The following is a 22405-nucleotide window of genomic DNA, read 5'->3' on the forward strand; positions in this document are numbered from 1 at the left end:
ATGAGAATTGGCCAACGCCATTAGCTGGAAGGGGATCTTTTGACGAGGAAAAGCCGCTGCGGTCTTGAGTTGTATCAGACTATAACATACGAAACAAGTTGTAATATGAATGCATTGTGTGGGACCCGCGTACTACCACTAACATTACAACATTTTACAAAATTCAAAGGAAAGCTGTCCGCTTCATTTTTACGCAGTACAGTCGAATTATTTCCGTCTCAGGCCTAATGCAGTCGAATTCCAACCCGTCATTCCCGGCACAAATTTATTCGATTAAAATATTCGTATTTGTTATTTAAGCACAAACTTGGAATATATTCTTCACCGTAACTAACATTATCGAGAAAAAGAAAAACCCGACATTCCCACCTACATTCTCTTGGCCCGTACTCTGCTAACACTAGTTTATTTCAGAACAATTTTTTTCCCCCAAACAGTCACTGACTGGAACAGTAGACAGCTTACTTTGTACAATCTCTTGACCTTATAAGTGACCATGTTTAGTTTTATGTGTTGTGTTACCAGTCATTTCCTATTGTTCGTAAATTTTATTTTATTTGCATTTTATTTGGGGTTTAGGATTGTAATATTCTGTTCTTGTATTTTCACTACTGTTTTGGCTTGCCGGCCTGCAATGAGTAATAAATAAATAAATAAATAAATAAATAAATAAATAAATAAATAAATCGCGCTCTGCCTCCCTCCGCATGCAGCGCTTGTGCGGTGGCTTCCAACGCTTTCTCTCGAGCGCTGCCGCGGAGACATGTGCATGGAAAGGTACCGGCGTTTCAGGCTCTTTCTTTTATTCGCTCTTATTTCTTTCTCTGACGTCATCCGATGCAGCTTTTTTTCTTGTTTGTTTCGTCATGCAGCTCGGGTTGCGCGCATTCCGCGCAATTTCTGAACGACGGGGAGTTTGTGCACAGCTGCGCGCGCGCGATTCTCTGCCCATTGTTTGCGGAATATAAGCGCGCGCGCGCGAGAATGTGCGCGAAACGGAGCACAAGCGGCCGGCGAAGTGCCGGAGCACACAATCCCCCTTGGTGCAACGCGACCGGCACTTATCTATGAAATGCAACATGTTTGCACATGCACTCTAAACATAAAGGAGTACGAAGAGAGTAAGCTGTCTTCTAGTGCGCGCTACAGGGCAGCTTAATTCCATTTTACTCCCATATGGACGTATTTGTGTTTACAGTGCTTTGCAACTCCCTGCGTACCGCATGCTTGTAAAGGTGGTGTACAAATTTCTGTAGCTCTTGTATCCGTTTTCAAAAAAGCTTCAAGCCTTCTCACTAGTCTGCTAACCAATATTTCCCAACATTTCTCAAGCCACAGCCAAACCGTCAACGGTCAGAGATGTAATGTAGGCCCGCCGCAGGACTGCACAAGCTAACTCCGTGGGATTTCAGCGGACGTATACCTCCTCGTCAGCAGGCGACCGATTGAACCGGAGTTTTGCTAGCGATGTGCACAGTTTTGCTGTCTTTATTTCTGGCCTAGAAATTACCCGAATTCAGCCATTTCTGTCAGTTTTTAAGACGCTTTCTATACGCGAGGGCCTGTAACGACGAAATATTGGAAGTTCGAATCTTTTATCCCGCATTTTCTTCTTCTTCTGTACGACTTTTGGCTTATAATTCTGCTAGACTGCGCTGCAATTATTTTGAGACTTTTCACAAGAACTAACATTACAAAGATAGAAAAAGTAGAAGAAAGAGCGGCACGGTTTATTTCTACCACATTTACGACGACTTCGGTTTCAGGTATGCTTGGCACATACGAATCGTTGTCCTAGACCGCAGTTCTTATACCAACTAATTAAGGGGAATTATAAGAAGGACATTACAAAAATTACATTTTTGTCTTCCGTATACGCTACCCGGCAAAGTCATACTTCACCTTTAACCTCATTTTAGTCACGTAACAATTGTTTCAGTTATTCATTATTCCCTCGCTCAATAGCTGACTGGAATCAGCTAACAACGTCGTCTCTGCACCAATGCTAACGTCGTTCTTATCATACAGTGATGTCATTTATTGTATTGTTCGAAAATGTTTTGTTTTGTTGTAACGTTATGTTCGTGTTTTTTAATGAGCTTTGTGCAAGTTTTTGTTGTTGAGCCCAGCCGGTATTTTTTGTTTTTTTCAACTTCATTTGTATTATCTTGAATTTAATGCATTTTCTGTACATGCTATTGTATTGTTAATTACGTGTGTACCTGCCTGCTAAAATCCACGCAGTTTTTCAGTATTAACTCGATGGAAAAATGCCGGCACTGCACTTCACCCACCATGAAGAGCGCAGGAATGCCAGGAAGATAAGGTCGCGTATTTAGCCCGACTATTCTTGGGCGTGAAACATGGATTCAGCCACTATAATGCGACTTCTTGAGGCAAACCTCGAGAAAATGCTATGAAAATTTTCGTACCTTGGCGGCAGCCACCACAGCCATCGGCACCGGCTCTGACCTACCGCATCCTATTTGTGTCGAGGCGCTCATAACATCTCAGCTACTATCTGGTTGACGCTACGTAAATAATTGGGGGCCATATACATGAGGGATGAACTTGTAAGCTTCTCAAAGAGCCGGGAGGGGGGCATGGAAAAATCAACATCGTCAAATCGAATTGAAGGTAAAGCAATGAAATTGAAAATGAAAGGAACGACCACATAACCAAATAAAAAAAAATCGAATGCAAGAGAACAGGCGCCGGCAACTGAGCAGGGCCGAGCGCAATGTGCAAGAAAATGAACGAGCTAAAAAAAACAAGAAACAGAGAACACGAGTATACGTGTCGAAGGCCGCGAAAATATACCGCACTTTTCAATTACTGAGAAAACAGGAGGCCAAAGAAGTTCTCAGATATGTCTCCTCGGTCGAAGAAAGTATTGTATGGTAATAGTATTGCCGCGAAAATAGTGCCTCTTGACCTTACTTGCCCCAGCCAGTTAACATTTGACATTGAGTCAATCAACTATGCTCGCACGTCTGATTTTTTCTTTTGTTCGCTGCCGCATCAGACGTCGAAACAGGCTGAGGTATTTCCAGTTAACTTTGTTGCGGAGGTATCGCCATTGCTTTAGCCTTATCGCCTACCACCAGCGCATCGCGTCGCATTTCGCTGTTATATATTGGGTGAGAGTACCAACGTCATCATCTACTTAGACGCCGCTTACTCAAAGGACCTATTTTATGCTTTTTTCTTTAAACACACTTTGGGCTGTATATCCTTCCCGATGAAATAGCTCAGTAGTGGGAGAAAACAAATCAATCAATAAATCAATGAAATAATAAATTAATCAGCCAACCAACCAATCAATCAATCAACTTCAGCTACGGAGAACACAAGGCTGTTCCCATTAGCCGCCATTTACCCCTGTCCTAGGCCAGCTGCCGTTTCTCTCTTCCCACAAACCTCCTAATCGCATCCGTCCACCTGACGCTCTTCCACCCCCTGGAATCCACTCCTTTATCCTAGGGAACAATAGGTTGCTGCTCACCGCATTGGATACCCTGCGCTTTCTCATTTCCTCTTGTTGATTTTAGCTAGGACATCACTATAGTTCTTGTTGATTCCCAGGCACCACTCTGATCTGTTCCAGCGTCTTTCGGCCGCATGAAGTATGCGTGCGCATATGCAGCAGCAATCATCATCATCGCCCGCGTCAGCTGAGTCTTATGCAAGGTTAACTCATCTGTCCATGGCTTTCAGTTGTTCTAGTCTTCCAGCAGCTGTGACAACGTTAATACAGCTAAATTTCCGAGCTCGTTGCCTTTTTGATTCTAGGGCTCTCTGACTGCGCTCCCTTCTTTCCTTCCTTTGGTGCCCGCTGTGACATTCTATAGACAATCGATGGTTGCTCTGCTATGGACTATGTTCTACTGTGACTGAATATGTGCACAGATGGTGACTTCTGGAGTGGACTATGTTCTACTGTGAGTGAATGTGTGCATGTATGGTGACTGTGGGAGTAGAATATGTACTATTATAAGTGACTGTGGGCAGATCCGACATTTTTAGTTCATTATTAACATATAAGTGACGCTACGGTGGATAAATTGCCAGAAGAATAAGCAATGCTAATCCCACCTGTAGCATACAACAACTCAACTCAACTCAACTCTATACAGCTCAAGCGGTTTGGTTATAAGCTATTTAGCGGGGCTCCCCATCTATGAGTCCAAAGCTTGGGAGGATTGGGGACAGAAAGCCATTCCTCTTTCGAGAGATTACGGTCGATGATGATGCACAAAGAAGAACGCTGCAGGCCTCGCAAGCAAACCCCTTGGGCGTGTAGTTTTTACGGGGAGTGTACATTCCTGAGAACCGCAGGGGTGGCCTAAGGTTTGAGTATCCGAATCGCATGCGGTAGGTGCGGGGTTCGATCCCCAGTGCCGCCGGGTACCCATCAGTGATACAATGGGTACAAGCTTTCCCTTGGTCTGGCACTCGGCTTGGGATATGGGTCTCTGACCCCGCCTCGAGACGAAGAGAAATACCTTGTGCCATGGCGCCATAAAAATCATAATCACCATTGTAAATATTTCTCAGAAACATAACTGAACAATTTTCTAGAAGGCAGTTGATTACCGAACAATGATGATGAAAAAAATATTACTCCCTCCTCTGACGTCACACTCTCTATTCTCCAATGCGCGTTCCTCTCGCCTTGAGACGCCTCGCGCCACATGCCGCCCGTTTCAAAAGCACCGGTGCAAATTCGCCACCGCACGTCTTCGTGTGTCGTGACGTCGGAATGCTCTTTTCCCTCTCCTCCTCTGGCATAAACTGAGCTCTTTCTCTCCTTTGTCTTCTTCTCATTTGCGCTAACTGAGCGTTTCACCTCTTGCTGCTGTCTCCATCATGTTTTTCGCTGCAATGCGAAATGTCAGCTGTTCACTGCCGACTCAAGAAAAAACAAGAAACACTGACGCACAGTGGCCGAGAATAAAATGTTTAAACAATATATGGAAGCTGCGGTGCGAAGTAAGCGAAGCGATAGACCGCCACTGAGTGTATGCGGATCAAATGCTTCTATATATACAGGGCGCTTCACTTAAGATGCTACACAATATTTAAAGACGGGCTTTTTGAACTAGGACAGCTTTTTTTTTTTCTGCATAGCGTTGCCAGCGCTGTAGCGGTGTAGCCAACAAGCTTTGGCTAGTTCGACAAGTTACGTGCACTGGTTGCCTTGCCTGCAAGCTTCTCGAAAGCGCAGGTATTTTGGCGCGATATTGCCAAAATTTGTTGGGCCACAGTGCCGAGGGTAACCGCATTTTCGAAGTTCTAAAAACTGATGTGGATATTACTTACGGTGAGCTACGTGCATGCCTCTCAATTAAGGAGCCTAATACGAATAGTTAAACGTTAACTATTCAATATTGCTTAGCCAGCCTGCTAGTTACTACGTTTTACCTATATTCTGATGCGCCACACCGCTGACAATTCTATTTCGAAAAAAAACGCTCTATCTTTTTTTTAATTCTGTAAAGTCTTCGATGAAACGGCCTGTATACTGAACACATTAGCACAGTCCGCGAATCCAATATCGGGCCATACAGCGCGGGCATCGTAATGTATATATATATATCGGGTGGGGTAGTGGAATTCTTGCGGACATTTTAAACAATGACATCAGAAATGCCACGAAGAGACCCACCATTTCGTTTCTTGTTGGATTCTTTTTTTTTTCGTCGGGCCCAGTTAGCCTCCAACGCCTGCCACCACGGCTCAAGTACTGCGGCGTTCGCCTACTGGGAGGCGGTGGTCATGGGTTCGAACCTGGCGGCGGTGGCCACATTTGGATGTGAGCGAAGTTCAAGAGCACCGATGTACGCATAGATATGTTATGAAGAACCATAGGTGGTCGAAATTTGGTATGGTATGATATATTGTGTGATATGGCATGGTACTGTATGGTATGGTATGGTGTGGTATGGTATTGATATGGTATGGTATGTTATGGTATGGTGTGGTATGGTGTGGTATGGTGTGGTACTGTATGGTATGGTATGGTAAGGTTAAAGCCCCTGGAAAATTTTCCAGGGTCTTTAGGTAGAATATGGTATGGTATGGTGTGGTATAGTAGTGTATGGTATTGTATAGTATAGTATGGTATGGCATGGTATGATATGTAAGAGAAGAAAGTAAAAGAAAATGCGGTACTTGGCATAGACTTTCATGCGTTGTAATGAAAGTTGCGCCCCACGCACTTCAAGCAGCCTTCACCATTAGAGGGAAAAAATGTTTAGCGCAGCATAAGAACGCGCACTGTGCATTTTTCGCTATGACGACACATAATACGCCAAGCACGTGGCAGTGATCAAAGCCATTACTTCATATCATATGTAAAAAAAAGAAGAAAGAGAAAACCAGACCTGTCGCGCCTTGGGAATACCACAGCAAGCGTAGTTCAGGTTAAGGAATGCGACGGCTCAATCTGTTTCCAGAAGAAGCCGTTTAGCAGGAGAGTCACGCTTCCAAAACAGCCGAGCGCGCGCTAACTTTGCCGACGGATCGCTTGCCTCGGAAAAGTAAGGAAAGTGAGGACAACGGTCTGTAGCCACCGGGGCAGCAAGTAGTATATATGCACTGCAGACATTGCAAGATACGTGAAGCGTGGGTTCTGGAAAACGGATTGCGTGCATGCATGAACCAGCAAGTTTCGTCATGCAGGGGCTGCTCATTAAAGAGCAACGTACTGCACCACTTTGTGAGAATTCCGCGATATTCCAGAATTCAAATCTATACACGCAGTAGCTAAACCATGCCAAGTGTTTTTTTAAAACCCCGCCGCGGTGACTCAGTGGTTTGAGCGCTCGGCTAATGATCCAGAATTCCCGGGGTCGAACCCAACCGCGACGGCTGCTTTTCGATGGAGGCGAAACGCTAAGGCGCCCGTGTGTTGTGCGATGTCAGTGCACATTAAAGATCCGCAGGTGGTCGAAATTATTACGGAGCCCTCCACTACGGCACCTCTTTCTTCTGTTCTTCTTTCACTCCCTCCTTCATCCTTTCGCTTACGGCGCGGCTCAGGTGTCCGCCGATATGCGAGACAGATACTGCGCCATTTCCTCCCCCCTCCCCCCAAAAAACGCAGTTCCAACTGTTTGTTTTTAAATGAAAATGATAATAATAATTGTTTTTTGGGGGGGGGAAGGAAATGGCGCAGTATCTGTCTCATACATAGTTGGACACATGAACCGCGCCGTAAGCGAAGAGATAAAGCAGGGAGTGAAAAAAGAAAGGAAGAAAGAGGTGCCGTAGTGGAGGGCTCCGGAATAACTTCAACCACCTGGGGATCTTTAACGTATGGAGACAAAACGCTAAGGCGTCCGTGTACTGTGCGATGTCAGTGCACGTTAATGATTCCCAGGTGGTCGAAATTATTCCGGAGCCCTCCACTACGGCACTTCTTTCTTCCTTTCCTCTTTCACTCCCTGCTTTATCTCTTCCCTTACGGTGCGGTTCAAGTCTCCAACGATATTTGAGACAGATACTGCGCCATTTCCTTTCCCCAAAAACCAATTATTATTATCTTTAACGTGCACTGACATCGCACTGCACAAGGGCACCTTAGCGTTTTTCCTCCATAAAAACGCAGCCCCCGCGGTCGGGTTCGAGCCCGGGAACTCCGGATCAGTAGTCGAGCGCCCTAACCACTGAGCCACCGCGGCGGGTCAATTAAATGAAAATTGGTTTTTCAGGAAAGGAAATGACGCAATAACTGTCTCACATATATCGGTGGACACCCAAACCGCGCCGTAAGGGAAGGCACAAAGGAGAAACCGAATGAAGAAAGAGGTGGCGTACGCTAGCATTTTAAATGCTGACGTGATCAAGTATTATGAAGAAGGACGTTCTGGCGGGCTAGTTGGTTCATGATGAACAGAAAGGGTATAAACTATCAGACAGGACCCCTCCCTTCGTCATGCCATATTTTCACTGCCTTTCCCACATCATCAAGAAGGTGGCAGGCAAATATGGAATAAATGTAGTGTTTTCAGCGCCTTGTAAGTTGAAAAAAGTTTGTCCCATGCTCTCGGAAGAGAAAAAAGAAACAAGATCGGAACGCAGGTCATGCAAGAAGAATCATCAGACCAAGTTCACCAGGTGTGCCTCTGAGGTTATCTGCCAGACACCTCTATCTTGCGGGCGGGTTTACATCGGCCAAACTAGCCGGTGCTTCAATGAGCGAGCCCTGGAACATAGACGATCGATGCACACCGGCACAGGCAGCAATCTGCCATTACAGTGCAAAAACTGTGACAGCCGCAACTGCGTTCCTTACCTAGACAAAACTGCTTTCCTCTCCTATGCACGCAGGAAAACTGAAAGGGAGGTTATCGAAGCTTTCCTGATAGCCAAAAGGGGTGACGACTGCGTTAGCTCGCCCTCGCTGTCGACACCAGAGCTAGAGTTTTTAGAAGGGCACGTTCGTGTTCACATCGGATCTGATTAACCTGTAAATTTCTGCTGATGTTTCTATCGTTGAACCCTATGGTGATAGTGTTTTTCTTATTTTTTTTCTTATGTTCTCTGGCCTTATTAACGATGTGTTTTTCACAAATAAAATCAGTTGGAAGTCTGCGCTTTGTCTGTCGATTTGTGTGCCTCTCATCCCGTCTTGTTCGCGCAGTTTATACCCTTTCTGTTCATCAAGTATTAAATTTCAGGCTTCTACGCACAGCACCGTGGAGTGCGGGGAAGCTTGATGACGTCACGGACGTAAAAGGTTTAAAATTTCCGCTGCTGTTAACCACACCCCATCTTGCGCCACTGGATGCTGCCAAACAACGGTCGGCGAGTTTCGCTTTTGATGGCGTTGATTTTCTTGCTTCAAAGCGAGAATTTATGCGTTGGAAATGTGCCGGTACCGTAGATGACGTCATCATGCGCTCCCGACTTGGCGCTCTGCGCTGGAGAGAAGCTTTTAATCGGTGATTGTCACCATTTCAAATGCGAGCCCAAAAAGATTTCCCCTGCTTTACCTGAAAGTCTCACATATTCGACCTCATTAAGCTCGTTGAAGTCTATAGTCGGATAAAGTCGAGAAAAAAGTGGCTTTTCCCCGTCAAAGGAGCCCCTTCCAGACAGTGGCGTCAGCCGATTCTAATGAACCTGCTAGCGTGATAATGCATGGAGTGGCAAATGAAAAGAGATAGTCCCTTCTCTGTACTGTCATACAACTCCCTCCATTGTTACGCACGCTATAACCGCTAGCAGGTTCATGAGAATCGGCCGACGCTATTGGCTGGAATGGGGCCCTTTGACGAAAAAAAAAACCGCTTTTTTCTTGACTTGTATTCGACTGCATAAAACCCCTGCAGTTTCCCTTTAAAGGCACTTAGAGGATCCACGAACTGAAGTTCGTCTGCATCGATCAATTACAGCATTTAAATGACAAACAGGCTACGTTTACTCACATCAGAGCTTTATCAGGCTTGTCAAGATAAGCAAAAATGGCGCGACGGAATTCGAACCCATACTGCCTCCCACAAGAGAGGTGGCTGCCCTGTAAAGCTGCCAACGTGTCACTAATTCTCGAAAATCTCGCCGATCCTCGCAGCGTTTCTTCAAAACCCGATTAGTTTCGGATATACAGCGCGCATATCTGAGCAACGCCGACCAGCTATACAACAAAGTCGACTTTCCTCAATCATGCGTCAAGCAGCTTTCTCAAAATAAGCCCACGCTGCTAGCACGTCAGTGCCCGTATGTGCCCGGTCCGCTTGCTTCATTTTTGTGGGCTGCGCGTGCTGGAATCCGCGACGATTTCACCGTGCGTCGTCTGACACATTTCAAAAATTGTCAGATCCAACAGTTTTAAACACCCTCTCCTCACACATTTATCCCTCATTATTCATGAGGCACAAAATCATCTGCGCAAAGCCTTAGTGCAGTTTGGTAAAGCCGTCTTGCAGAGACCCTTGACACCCTAAGCTACTGAGGTTAGCCGCGCTTTAGCGTCCCAGTTTGGCAACACCTTAAATTTGGACTCACAATTCCCTATGCCTAAATTCTTTTTCACGTTACGAATGTTGTTCTTCGATCAAAACAGCGCTTCAGGCGTGTCGTTCAGTCTAGTTCGTCCCTGCAGCTGCAACGGCTACATCAACTTAGCCTGAAGACAGCACCACCGGCAGCATTCGTTTTGGGCAGAGAGCACCTCTTTCAACTCACTGTTGCTGGTTCTCCTCTTTCTCGTTCGGCTTTGCAAGTGAACGTATCCTGCACGGATGCAACCGATCAAGGCAGCCGCAAACATACGCAATGCCACGTAGTTTGAGAAAAAGAAAAACTTGACCTGAGTTGTTCCGGGGAGACGTGACTGCGAACAGACGTACCATCGGACGGGTGAACGCACTCGCTTGAACCCCGGCTCGCGCTTACAACACATGAATACGACAGTTCCTTCTCCTCCGCCTCCTCCTGAACCCCCACACCCTCTTTTGCGAGTTTCCGGAGCATACACTGCGCAGGCGCTTGACCTGGCTGCAGAAAACGCACTGCTCCGCGTACTGCCACACGGGAACACGTACAACACACCTGCCAGCTCTGCACGGCCTGACAGATACGCATGGTCTGCCAGTGAGTGGCGAACCTGGGCATCCCTCCTCCATTACAAAGCCTGCTCCACTCAGCCGCAGCGAGTGCTAAAGTGTATTTGCGGCCACCCGTAAAGTGTGCGTCATTGCGTTGTCTCAAACGAGCGCCGGCGCCCTTAAAATAAAATTGGGGTCACGTGCCGTTCCGTATGTACAGCTTCGACGCGGCGCGCTCTCCTCGAACGGGTCTCTCAACGGGTTTCCCTTTCGACGCCGTGTCCCGGAATCGACTGAACGCGGCTTGCTTTCTTCCGAGGCCTGGCAAACGCGCTTCGGTCCACGGTCATGCCTAAGGGACCCGCCCCCTCAAGTCCGCCGCGATGACGTAAGAGGTGCAACGAGAGCGCCGAAGCGTGGTTCATGCTAAGACCGGTCTACCAACAAACGCTTTGAAAGATAGAATGCTCAGGCGGGAACGGGTCGGCGGGCAGCTCGGTCAGGGGGTCGTCTGTTTATTTACAATCGAAGGAGCGAACGAAGCCAGGAACAGGAGAGAGAAGTAAAGAAAGAAGGGAGACAGAAAATAAAAGGCAGCGCTAGATAAACTGTGAAGCGCGAAGCTCTGGCGCTTCGCTTCGACAACCGAAGGCGGCGTAGTTCACGCTGCCCATTTCTTAAGGCGAAACCCTTCCTTGACTCGTCACTGTGCGCAAGACCTGTCCGCAGGAAACGTGCACAGAAATTTGCGTTCCACCTGTCAATCAAAAAATATTTCATCCAAGGTCATCGATAGTCATCAATAACTGGCATGACAAGTTGATCATTAATTAATGTCAGGTACTCATTATGATATCAATTATTGATGATAATTACATGGTGTAGTAAGTCGTAACTTGAAACCGAATATAGCGAACACATCTGATATAACAAAGGTGTAGTATGCCGTAGCTCGAAACCGGATATAACCAACTCACCGGGTATAACGAAGGTATAGTATGTCGTAACTTGAAACCGAAATTAATTCGAGAAGCGTGAGGCGATCGTGTTGAGCAAGAGAGCTCAATAGGACGACACAAAGGCTTTTGTCTTGATGCACGTAAGGTGACTCAAGTGACTCCCTGAATTTTTTTAACCCCATGGCTTTAAGTGCCGTAGCTGGTGTGTCGAGAAAGTCCGGATTGGGCGAGAGGGCTGTGGCGTCACACGAGAAGCTGCGGAATTAAAAAGTGATCGAAACTATAACTAAATTGGGATTATAAGGTCGCAAAATGACCCAAGCGTCCTTATGACATGTAAGAATGTAAAGAGGTCATTCCATATGCCAAACGTACCAGACTTTGCTCTCGACATTCTCCGATATTTTCGATAAGATTTGTGGCTCTTTACTGAAGCAGCTAAGGTAATTACACTTAACAATTTTGCCGAAAAAAATTTCCTTCCCACGTGAAGGCCCTTCGAATTTTTCATAGGAGTGCAAAAGCTGGTCTCACAAAAAAAATTGCAAAACAAAAAATTTACTGTTGCGCTTGAAGATTTTTTTAGAGGCAATGAATATGCATTGTGGGTTTTAAGCGCGCCCCAGCCCAAAAATTTGTAGTGCAAAGCTTTTGTGTTGCTTTATCCCCCGAAAACACCATTTTTACCATTTATTTTATACTCTTTGAGACATTGGCGAGCAGCACCAGATGCTTCGCCGCTTCTCTATAATATGTACTATCTCATTATATGGTTTAAAGTATGATACAACACAGTGTACTTCATAAAAAAATGCCGAACTTAAAAAAAATTGTGCTGTGCGCGTTTTCAGGCACAATTTTCTACGGAGGCGTTCCTAGTAAAATATAAATCGTAGCTCAAGTGATAGCTACTTGCATTGAAAATTTGCTCAGCGTTTGTTATCCGAGCGTTTTTTCGTTCTAAGCAAGAAAATAAATTCGAAGTTCAGCGCTGCGCCTCGAGCCATCGTTGCCCCGTACCGCCACTCCCCTGCAGAGCACGGCCGTGGCCGCCGCGGCCAGGGTCGAACCCGCATCTGTAGGGTCAGCGGCTGAGCGCCATAGCCACTCAGCCAACGCGGCGGCTAGTAGAAAGAGATAAGACGCTGTGGCCTATACCTAGATCACTTAGTATCAGCACCTTAAAATGCAGTTAGGGCCACTGCGATTGCGTATTATCAAAGAGGGATTTTCATCACTTATTTTATCAATGCTTATGGGTACTAGTGAGGTCATACATTCTTGATAACACGAAGAGACTGAATGCTGAAGCCGTAGGAACGGATGCTTTACGATGAAAACGCGCTGTCCGATCCCTTCCCTTACGGCACGGTTCGGGTGTCCAGCGATATATGAGACAGATACTGCGCCATTTCCTTTCCCCCAAAACCAATTATTATTATTATTATTATTATTATTATTATTATTATTATTATTATTATTATTATTATTATTATTATTATTATTATTATTATTATTATTATTATTATTATTATTATTATTATTATTATAGGCAAGGCTCTTCGCTTCGTGGAGCGCGCGCACCATCATACGTCGCGTCGCGAGGAGCATAGCCTCATGCAATTCCCGTTTAACGGTGGATAACTGAAATATGGCGGCTCACCTCCCCGACGACTTTCATTGGCCGCAGATTGACTTGCTTGTATAGGTTCTTGTGTTGTCTCCATAAGCACTGCCGAAGTCTAGAAGTAGTTGCAATGATGCATTACGTTACAGCGCACAGCCTACTGAAGCCACCTCGCGTAGTGAGGTGAGGTTGAGGTGAGGTCGGCGACATCTCGAAATTTTGTGAGTGATGTCAGCAAATCAGACCTCAACCTCACGCGTGAGTTCGAAGTTGAGTGAGGTCGTCAATCAGTGAGGTCGAAATTTTGAGGTCGAGACTTTTTGCACTTGCCACGTCTTACTCCGACGAGTGCCGCTCCCGAAGTGGAGTTTCAGCGCATCACCGCAGTGTTCATGCAATGACGCTTGGCGTTCGGTTTCTCCTGTTTGGACAACCGGATGCCACAGTTCCCTCTTAGCTTCCGGTGCTGCGCCGTAATCTCCGTGCAGTCCAAGCCTACAGGAAGACGCACGCCTCTGGTCTTCCCGGAAGGAGTGCTGCTGTCACAGCACGCCACTCTCCCTCCCCCTTGCCCCGCTGGCGTAGCACCCGTAGCTGCCTGCCGGCCGGCTCGGACACCCGGGCGTGCGCAAAGCACCTAACTCACGTTGACCCGCGGTAGCTTTGTTTGATTCCGCAAACAAATAAGTTCAGTCCAACGAGCACGCAATGAATTCGTCGCAGCGCGGATTACTCCAAGGAAGACTGCTTCGTGTTCATGCTCGTTGCCGGCGCTGACGTCATGGCTCTTGCCTTGCAGTCGAATAAAGGGGATCCTTCTGTACATTACAAGCTGACTTAACAGAAACTGGAGTAGTCGTCACAAGCGAGAGAATGTGATTCAAGTGGTTCTTAACAAAGACACCTGCTGATTTGATTAAAAAAGCACGAAGCCAGAAAAACCTGTATAACGCCGTCGAAGCTTTTGACCGATGACTTCCACTTTGAAACCTCACACCAATTCTGTATATTCCCGTTCCGTAGTGCAAGTATAGATGCAAATACAATTCCACTTTTTTATCCTTCCGAATCACCTCTCTTTTGGTCTCCAGTTCCTTGTTCCTTCTACATATATAATTGGTTTTGGGGAAAGGAAATGGCGCAGTATCTGTCTCTCATCTCGGCTGACATCTGAGCCGAGCCGTAAGGGAAGGGATAAAGGAGGGAGTGAAAGAAGAAAGGAAGAAACAGGTGAAGTAGTGGAGGGCTCCGGAATAATTTTGACCACCTGGGGATCTTTAACGTGCACTGACATCGCACAGCACACGGGCGCCTTAGCGTTTTGCCTCCATAAAAACGCAGCCGCCGCGGTCGGGTTCGAACCCGGGAACTCCGGATCAGTAGCCGAGCGCCTAGCTATCAATTGAGCTACAATTTTTATTTTTACTAGGAACGCCTTTGTACGAAAATTATCCCCGAAAACGCTGCACAGCATACTTTTTTTTTAAATTCGGCATTTTTTTCTGAAGTACACTGTGTTTATCATAATCTAAACCCTTTAATGATATATAGCACATGTCATAGAGAAGCGGCGAAACATGTGATGCTGCTCGCCAATGTCGCGAAAGAGTATAAAATAAATTGCAAAACCGGTGTTTTGGGGGAAAAATAATGAATTAACGCAACACAAAAAAAATTGCGCTCCAAATTTTTTTTTTTTTTGCTGCGCGAATAAAAACCGCAATGCATATTCACTATATCTTAAAACTTTTCAAGCGCAAAAGTAAAATATTGGGTTTTTGTCAACTTTTTTCTGACACCAACTTTCGCACTCCTCCAAGAAATTCGAAGGGCTGTCACATAATAAGAAATTTTTTCGCCAGAGTTATTAAGGGTAATTACTTTAGCCGGTCCACTAAAGAGCCACAAATTTTATCGAGAAGACCGAAGGGGGCCGAGCGCAAGCTCCGGTACGTTTGGCATGAACCACGGAGCAAGACCATATAGGAGGTGAAACTCCCGCCAGCGCGAGCGCGCGCACGCGACCACATAAAGTCACGGGGCCGTATGCAGTGGCGGCGCCATGCGGCGCCTCGTAGAAGCCCGCAGAGAAAATAAAATGCAGCGCCCGGGCAGGCGGCTCCGGCGCGCTCTCCGGCAGCGCGCGCTCAAAGTAGACGACAAGCACACGACACGGGTGTTTGCTTCAGCGGGCACGCCGGGAGGTTGTATTTCTGCGCCCTTAAGTCAAACAGCAACAGTTCTTGTCGGTGTCTGTTGGAGGGCCGTAATACTAACAGCGCTGCTACGAGCAGTGCGGCCTCCTTCGGAGTTTGCTAGACTAAGATGGGACGCAGGTGTTTTGTTCGAAATTGAAAAAGCGGTTACAAGCGTTTCAGGGAGAAGGTGAGCATAGGCGCGCGCGGCCGAACGGGAGCAACACGCTCGACCGGTTGCCTTGGCAACCGAAACGGCAGTAGTTTCTTTCCAGGCCGCCAGGCGCCGCTAGCATGATAGTGGCGCCGCGGGCTTGTTACCTTTTCTGGTCGCCGCAGACTGCGGAGTTTCCACTCCTATATAGTCTTCCTCCGTGGCATGAGACGACCTAAAGCAAATGAACTGCGCTTGAAAGGAAAAATTGGTGGTGGTTTAGCTCTGGTTAAACCTGGAGTGACGCGATAGCTATAGCTGGCCGAGTGTAATTTGGTCATGTGACCAACCACGTGACCAACCACGTGACAGCGTGGCGACGCCGCCACGCTGAAGGCTCGAAATGCTACCGTAATGTAGCTATCGCTACCAACTGGAATAATTAGATGGGAATCGAACCTGCGACTCTAGGGGCGCGAGTCAGATGCGCTGCCCTCTGGACGTCGAGGCACATTCGTTCGGCTTGGTTAAAGGGAGGACTTGCGTGTCTTGTCCGCCAGCGTCCGTACGCATACAGGGGAGGAGCCCAAGCCCCTGAAGGGACCAGTTAACACTATCGCGTCATAGCCATAAGGCGGGGCTTAAGCGTCCCGGAATTTTTGCAGCGACAGCTACACTACGCTAGCATTTCAAGCCTTCAGCGTGGCGGCAGGGTGGTCACGTGGTGTGGAGCAGCTGCCGGCGAAACCGAGTGGGGGTAGGGGAGAGTGGAGAGGGTGAATGACGTCCAGGGACGAAGATGAAGAAGGAACGCCCAGCGAAACTGAGCGGCCAAAGAGTGACTTTGCAATTCGACTGAGCGAGTTCCACTCGTCCAGCTGTAGCTACCGCGTCACTCCGGGTTTAACCAGAGCTAAACCACAGCCATTTCTTTCTTCATTGCTTGGAAAAAGTGCCGAAAAGAAAAGTCTGAGCACGCTTACGCCACAAAACACCAGGCAATCATACCCTTGCACGACCCCACCTTCGAAAACATCAAAACTCTGGGAAACACACACATGCATCCAGATAGGGAAGCCAGCCAGGCGGCTCTACCAAAGCGCACTGCTCACGGAACAAAGATTTCGACGACCGTGGTGATTCGGCGTGGCGGTCTATCATGCGATTTTTCCAGAGACTAAATAGTGCCAGCAACATAAACAGATCATATGGCACAATAGAATTTTGTAGCGATAGCTACATTACGCTAGCATTTCGAGCCTTCAGCGGGGCGGCGCCGCCACGCTGTCACGTGGTTGGTCACGAGGCGCGGAGCAGCTGCCGGCGAAACCGAGTGGGGGAAGGGGAGTGGAGAGAGGGAGAGAGTGAATCACGTCCAGTGACGAAGAGGAAGAACGAACACCCAGCGAAACGAAAGACTGACATTGCAATTCGACAGAGCGAATTCCACGCGGCCAACTGTATACCTATCGCGTCACTCCAGGTTTAACCAGAGCTAAACCACAGTCATTTTTTTTCTATTTAACTTTTAAATGCCTCGCTCTAATTTCTCTCCATTTGTGTTTATCGCCATGCTTATTTCAGATAAGAGAGAGAAAGAAACCTTTATTTTGCTCTGCAATTTCGGTCGAGCTTGAGTGGCGCCCTTAGTGCAGGGCCCCGGAGGCTGCTGCGGCGGTCTTGGCCCGGTCAATCAGCTGTCGCTGCTATTTCAGGTTCTCGCTGGCCAGCGCTCCCTCTCACTGCTCCCTTAATTGTCGCATTCTGTATTTTGGGAGCTCCCGCTATATTTTGGCACCCTCACGTATTATGATACAGAGCCGGTTTGTGACCGCACTAGAGCCAAGCTGTTAAGCATTTCAATCAGTTTAGCTGAGCACACCCGGCCGGTGCCACGAACTGCACAGTTAGCTCTAGGGCCCGCCGGCAGCTGTGACGAAGCGATTTCGCATTGACTCTTCAACGGGGACGATATTTTTGATTTCTGACGGTGCGAAAGCAAAAAAAAATGTTTTTTTTTAACAATATATAGGCTGCATTGCAAGCAATTTAGACAAAGCACACAGGTCCTGCCAGTCGCGGTGTCAAAAACTGCGCAGTTAGGCGCCATGGCGGCCTGCTGTTTCAACGCGGGCAGTTTTGCTCTGACTCTTAAGTGAACGTGCAGTTTTTTATGACCCCAAAAATGCATAATTTCTTACGATTCATTTTTTACGGTGGGGCAAAATAATAATAATAATAATAATGGTTTTGGGGCAAAGGAAATGGCGCAGTATCTGTCTCATATATCGTTGGACACCTGAACCGCGCCGTAAGGGAAGGGATAAAGGAGGGAGTGAAAGGGCAGAATGTGGTCAATCTGGAAAAAGGCACACGTATCGAAGGGAAGTGTTCTGTGACAGCTGTCAAAGAAAGAAAGAAAGAAAGAAGGAAGGAAGGAAAGAAGGAAAGAAAGACAGCCGGAGAAAAGATAACGAGTAATAATAAAAGCTCTATCACCAGGAACTTGTAGAACGAAAATTCCATCTTCTGCGCTGTTGAAAACGCCCACCCCTATTCTCAGCCCGCCGGGAGTCCGTGCTGTGGCCGCCCCTGTATTAAATATCTTTAACGCAATAGTGCTGAAGGCCCCGTTCTCTAGAAAATGCAGCGACGGCGTTGTCGGCGTCGCCTTTGTGAGCGAAAAATCACGGGCATAGCGCTGGCAGCTGGTGATCCCAGATAGCAATCTAGGAGGTAGGTTGGCCACCTAAGTCACGTGACCTTGCGGCGTTATCACTCCTGCCCACCGGTAGTGAGCAAACTGCCCACCTGGCAGGTGGCAGTTGAATTGATGATTGGTAGCTTGAAAAGAGCAACCTGGGTTGCAAAAGGTGTGCGTGTCATGGCCGTACAAAGGAAAAGAAAAGAGCCCGGGCCTGTCTACTGGCCCCAAGAGGGCACTCTATCGCTGCATAGCGCGTATAAAAGGGAGTTGAAAGAATCGCGAGGTTAGAGGAAGAGAAACGGGAATGCACTGCAACAGTCTTCACCGAAGCCAGGACGGTGTCTGTGCCTAAATCCAGATGACCCTCTGTTCCGTTCCTCCGCACTGGCCCTGTATCGGGGCCACCGTAGAGGCAATTAACTCCCTCGAGAGTCAGCTGGTGAGGCCGTTTGTGAGCCTGCAGGTCTGTCTTTAGCCCCAGACGCCCGGTCCTCATCGTTGGCTTTTTTTGAATGGACGCGATGAACACCCCAAGCTCGCGGATGGCGCCTACAACCTTCGCGCTGGTCGCGAAAGCCGTCCTGGAGTCTTTCTCAGCAAAGAAGCCCAAAATTAACCCAGCGCAGCCGTAGGCTCACCTGTTCGTCTTGGGAGTACATGATGCACTGGCTCCAGTTCACTTCAAGCTTTGTGAGCGGCAGCCGCTTCTTTGCTTCAGGTGTGGCTAATCCGACACGCCCCCAAGCTACCATGTCGTGGATCGTACCAGTCTGGACGCGAGCATGGCGGAAATAATCGACCCGAAAGAGCCTGATTCGTATGTCGTCGCGAAGAAAAGTCGTGTTTAGAACGACCCGTCCGGTGGTCAGTTTCGGCCCATCCGACGTGCGGCTCATCGGGAGTGATATGGTGTAGTCGTTATCGTTATACCATCTACAATATTGAAGCAAAAAGCTTCACTAGGCTTGTCAACACCGGGCTTCGCGTGAGCCACACTACAGATTTGCCACGGCTGCGCATGCTCGAAACCGACTGACGTCACGCGGAGCGCAGGTGGCCGCTGCTGCCGCAGCCGCCGCCGCGCGCTGCCTCCGTCGACTGACCTTTCGCCATGGAAGGAGGAGAAGAAGACTCAGAAGTGGTAGCGTGGGAGTTGGCTCAAAAGCAGTATGTATGAAACCTTAAGCTAAACCACGAGTATCGCCACGAAGCTTTTCGCTTCCGAGATATCCAGGCTTAACACTTTAGCTAAGCCTCAGCCCAACTTTTTTTCCTCGGTCACCAAGCGCCACTAGCGCTTGTTCCGCTCGAATTGATTTGGCAGCAGCCGACAACGCCGGCCAGGATTTAAGGCCTGGAATATTCTGATCCGTAATCCGTTCTGATCCGGAATGTTGTCCGTTGCTAAATAGTCCCTTCCCCCCAACCTTGCTTTTTTATTGACTGTTTTGACAAGCCATAAATCAACACAAAACGAAACAATGTTTTCCGTCGCGCCACAGCCCCGGGACAAGAGAAGCGCTTTTTGTGACACGCTAAAGCGTTCCTTCGATGGCCTCCTCAGCAAAAGTAAAAAAAAAAAACAAGGAGCGAGCCTGCCAGGATTCGAACCTGGAATCTTCTGATCCGTAGTCAGACGCGTTATCCGTTGCGCCACAGGCCCGGGACGACAGTAGTGCTTTTGGTGACACACTCAAGCGTTCCTTCGATGGCCTCCTCGGCAAAAGTAATAAGAACAAGGCGCGAGCCTGCCAGGATTCGAACCTGGAATCTTCTGATCCGTAGTCAGACGCGTTATCCGTTGCGCCACAGGCCCGGGACGACAGTAGTGCTTTTGGTGACACACTCAAGCGTTCCTTCGATGGCCTCCTCGGCAAAAGTAATAAGAACAAGGAGCGAGCCTGCCAGGATTCGAACCTGGAATCTTCTGATCCGTAGTCAGACGCGTTATCCGTTGCGCCACAGGCCCGGGACGACAGTAGTGCTTTTGGTGACACACTCAAGCGTTCCTTCGATGGCCTCCTCGGCAAAAGTAATAAGAACAAGGCGCGAGCCTGCCAGGATTCGAACCTGGAGTCTTCTGATCCGTAGTCAGACGCGTTATCCGTTGCGCCACAGGCCCGGGACGACAGTAGTGCTTTTGGTGACACACTCAAGCGTTCCTTCGATGGCCTCCTCGGCAAAAGTAAAAAGAACAAGGCGCGAGCCTGCCAGGATTCGAACCTGGAATCTTCTGATCCGTACTCAGACGCGTTATCCGTTGCGCCACAGGCCCGGGACGACAGCAGCGCTTTTGGTGACACACTCAAGCGTTCATTCGATGGCCTCCTCGGCAAAAATAAAAAGAACAAGGCGCGAGCCTGCCAGGATTCGACCCTGGAATCTTCTGATCCGTAGTCAGACGCGTTATCCGTTTGGTTACTACAAAGAGATTGTAGCAAGTGTTAGGTTTCTTTCAGCGCGTTTTTCTAGCGATTATTTGTGTAAAACTAAAAGAAGTTGTACCATGATCTTTGTGATATTGTTTTCCCAGAGCCTATGTACAGGGCCTTGTACAGTGGAGGTCCTGGAGCTGATGTTTTAAAAAGGCTAAAGAAAATGCAGGTGCCACCAGGAGTAAAGACCTTCTTTTTTAAATTACACACCGGGACACTCCCAGTTAAACAGTTTTTGGAAGGAAAGGATTTCTTTTTACCGTGGGGATCGAACTGCTTAATTTGTAAACAGCCCGAAACAATAGACCATGTTTTTTTGCATTGCTGGGAAGGGGTTTATTTTTGGGATGTGTTACAAAGGACAATAAAGAAAGAGCTACCACTTGACGCGCAGGGAATTCGTTATTTAAGCACAGACAATGAGGATTGGGTACCATTTGATCTCATAATGCTCTTGGGCCTCCACAGTATATGGCGCTCCAGAATGGCAGGCTATTATTGTGACAAAGACGCACGACCTGCCCGAATTTATTTTCGGGAAAGAATGGACTGCTTTCTGGCCATCCAGAAAGCAGCTGAGGAGCCTCCCGAGTGGCTCTCGAGGCTAGAGCCGCTCTGTATGCTTCGTGAATTTTAGTATGACGAAGCCAGAATCATGATGGCTGACCACGACAGTGTCGTATGTACATAGCGTTTTGTGTGTGTTTTTTTTTTGATGAGTGTTTTTGTGTAACTGTTATGGGTCAAAGCCAGGCAATAAAGAAAAAAAAGTAAAAAGAACAAGGCGCGAGCCTGCCAGGATTCGAACCTGGAATCTTCTGATCCGTAGTCAGACGCGTTATCCGTTGCTCCACAGGCCCGGGACGACAGTAGTGCCTTTGGTGACACGCTCAAGCGTTCCTTCGATGGCCTCCTCGGCAAAAGTAAAAAGAACAAGGTGCGAGCCTGCCAGGATTCGAACCTGGAATCTTCTGATCCGTAGTCAGACGCGTTATCCGTTGCGCCACAGGCCCGGGACGACAGTAGTGCTTTTGGTGACACACTCAAGCGTTCCTTCGATGGCCTCTTCGGCAAAAGTAAAAAGATCAAGGCGCGAGCCTGCCAGGATTCGAACCTGGAATCTTCTGATCCGTAGTCAGACGCGTTATCCGTTGCGCCACAGGCCCGGGACGACAGTAGTGCTTTTGGTGACACACTCAAGCGTTCCTTCGATGGCCTCTTCGGCAAAAGTAAAAAGAACAAGGCGCGAGCCTGCCAGGATTCGAACCTGGAATCTTCTGATCCGTAGTCAGACGCGTTATCCGTAGCGCCACAGGCTTTTTTTCTTTATTGCCGACTTTGACATTCAAAACACACAAGATGAATGAATAAAACGTGTCGGCAGACCTTTGCCTGACACGGCATGTTAAAATTTCTTCAGTCTTGCCAAATCATCAAGCACATCGATCCATTTTGGCTGTTCAGGGAGGGCCTTATACGCCTCCCTAAATCGCACAACATTTTGAATGAAATGTTCCCGCACAGGTTTCACTTGTTCATCTGCATTGTTAAACTCTATTCTGGTTTTCCACAAGCTGTGAAGTCCCAGGAGCATTACTGCATCAAATGGAAAATCATCTGTTTTGCGAAAAGGTAGAAATCTTATGCCATATGCATCTAATGGTAGGTCTTTCTTTAAAGTTCTCTGAAGGACATCCCAGAAAAAAAATGGGATCCCAACAGTCCAAAAACACATGTTCAATGGTTTCCGGTTTGTGGCGCAGGAAACAGTTTGT

General features: G+C 47.7%; 8 non-coding genes across 8 annotated transcripts; all 8 read right to left on the minus strand.

Annotated features, from left to right (window-relative positions):
- Positions 1-19785: 19785 nt before the first annotated feature.
- On the minus strand, positions 19786-19858 carry TRNAR-ACG (transfer RNA arginine (anticodon ACG)). The gene has a single exon. It is a non-coding gene; the product is annotated as a tRNA-Arg (tRNA).
- An 80-nt stretch (positions 19859-19938) lies between these two features.
- TRNAR-ACG (transfer RNA arginine (anticodon ACG)) lies at positions 19939-20011 on the minus strand. Its single transcript has one exon. It is a non-coding gene; the product is annotated as a tRNA-Arg (tRNA).
- Positions 20012-20091: 80 nt separating this feature from the next.
- Positions 20092-20164, minus strand: TRNAR-ACG (transfer RNA arginine (anticodon ACG)). Its single transcript has one exon. It is a non-coding gene; the product is annotated as a tRNA-Arg (tRNA).
- Positions 20165-20244: 80 nt separating this feature from the next.
- TRNAR-ACG (transfer RNA arginine (anticodon ACG)) lies at positions 20245-20317 on the minus strand. Its single transcript has one exon. It is a non-coding gene; the product is annotated as a tRNA-Arg (tRNA).
- Positions 20318-20397: 80 nt separating this feature from the next.
- On the minus strand, positions 20398-20470 carry TRNAR-ACG (transfer RNA arginine (anticodon ACG)). The gene has a single exon. It is a non-coding gene; the product is annotated as a tRNA-Arg (tRNA).
- A 947-nt stretch (positions 20471-21417) lies between these two features.
- On the minus strand, positions 21418-21490 carry TRNAR-ACG (transfer RNA arginine (anticodon ACG)). Its single transcript has one exon. It is a non-coding gene; the product is annotated as a tRNA-Arg (tRNA).
- Positions 21491-21570: 80 nt separating this feature from the next.
- On the minus strand, positions 21571-21643 carry TRNAR-ACG (transfer RNA arginine (anticodon ACG)). Its single transcript has one exon. It is a non-coding gene; the product is annotated as a tRNA-Arg (tRNA).
- Positions 21644-21723: 80 nt separating this feature from the next.
- On the minus strand, positions 21724-21796 carry TRNAR-ACG (transfer RNA arginine (anticodon ACG)). The gene has a single exon. It is a non-coding gene; the product is annotated as a tRNA-Arg (tRNA).
- Positions 21797-22405: the final 609 nt, after the last annotated feature.

This window comes from Amblyomma americanum, chromosome 5, assembly GCF_052857255.1.
Source record: "Amblyomma americanum isolate KBUSLIRL-KWMA chromosome 5, ASM5285725v1, whole genome shotgun sequence".
NCBI classification, from domain to species: domain Eukaryota; kingdom Metazoa; phylum Arthropoda; class Arachnida; order Ixodida; family Ixodidae; genus Amblyomma; species Amblyomma americanum.